Source organism: Triticum dicoccoides, chromosome 4A (genome assembly GCF_002162155.2).
Source record: "Triticum dicoccoides isolate Atlit2015 ecotype Zavitan chromosome 4A, WEW_v2.0, whole genome shotgun sequence".
In the NCBI taxonomy this organism is placed as follows: domain Eukaryota; kingdom Viridiplantae; phylum Streptophyta; class Magnoliopsida; order Poales; family Poaceae; genus Triticum; species Triticum dicoccoides.
Genome location: NC_041386.1, coordinates 718,967,246 through 718,968,801, shown reverse-complemented (window position 1 = coordinate 718,968,801; position 1,556 = coordinate 718,967,246).

Sequence of the window (1,556 nt, the reverse complement as noted above, 5' to 3'; positions counted from 1 at the left end):
GATGGAGGTTTTTTTGGATGTTATCCATGTGCCAGCGGTTTGTAGTCCCATGTGGTCATGTTGTAATTTTTTTGCCGGGTCTTCTGTCAATTAAATGGGCAATTTGGTGCTTAATTAATTAATGAGGCAAATATATAGCATTTGTCAAAAGACAAAAACGACTGATTTCTAAATTTATTCTTCCTCAAAATGATCTTTTTTTTAAATCTATTAATATTATATATGTTTTTGTTTGCCAAGGAAAAAGGAATAAACAATTCGTAACAAAAAATCAGTCACATGTTAAACAATTGGGCACTATTTAGCCTAGTGCTTGCACTTGTAGTCAGCGGTAGGTGTTTTCCACTTCATGATTCTGGTTAATAGCGAATTGATGGGTAGGTGAAGCAATTCAGTTATAGTATGTCGGATGGGTAAGTGAACGGTCAGGCGGTAGGTGTTGAGACGATGTTGTTGAATCCTAGACAGGGTACCATTTTCATTAAACTCTGATGTTGAAATAATGTATTGACACGAACCGTTGGCTGATTTTGTTTTTAAGTAACTAAAGAAAAAAACGCGTCCAGGAAATCTTGAACCCTATTTGCTAAAGGTGGCTTCATGGTACGGCTCCAGGTAATCAGGACATGACACAAAAGGACACGACTTTTCACTTTCTTTTCGGAAAATTTTACCAATACATAGTTGATACGTCCATATATTTCTGAGTCAGACTACGTGATGGTAATGCTCGATCTAATTAATGGTTAACATTACTAGTTGTACAGTTCAAAAAGGGAGAGTGAGAGGTATCAGTTTCTGAATCAGCCATGTTGCACATTTCTCACAAGTACACGTGCACTTTCTATTTAATAGAACTTATAAATATACAAAAGTCGGGTTGCGCATACCTACACAAGAAAATGCACATTTTAAAAAAAATGTGTAACCACCATATTTTCTTGCATAACGATCCACATTCGTTGAATGATAATAAATAAGCGCATTAACAAATAGACCCTCTTTAATAATATGTGCAACTTTAGTTATAGAGGAGTATAAAAACTTGGTAATATCACATTTCCAGCAAAGACTTATTTTATATCTATGGACTTGATACTATGCAAAGAGTTAAATGGCACAATGCTATACATACAAAATTATAGATTTGTGGTTGCAGTTTAACAGCATGCCCAAATAGCGTGGACGATGGGAAAACCATAGGTTTGTCCTGATCTTCGACAACATGTCCAAATCGCACAGTTGAGGCATTTTATCAATAAAAATGACAATCTGGTCCGACCAGACAATGCATCCTTGCTACTATTTTGTTTTCATGCCCTCCTCTCTCTTCAACATCGGATCTATGATTGCAGTAATTTGTTTAGGACGAGGAATATCGACATTCGTAATTTTACGATCCACGTTCGCACCTACCACCGTGTAACTGATTCCATGTTCACTACACGGTGTCACTTTATAGGACCTATGTAGATCTTCCATTCAGGGCGACTATATATACCTCATTTACAATTTTTATGCATGTGTGTGCCTGCACCTCCATCGGTCATCCCTTG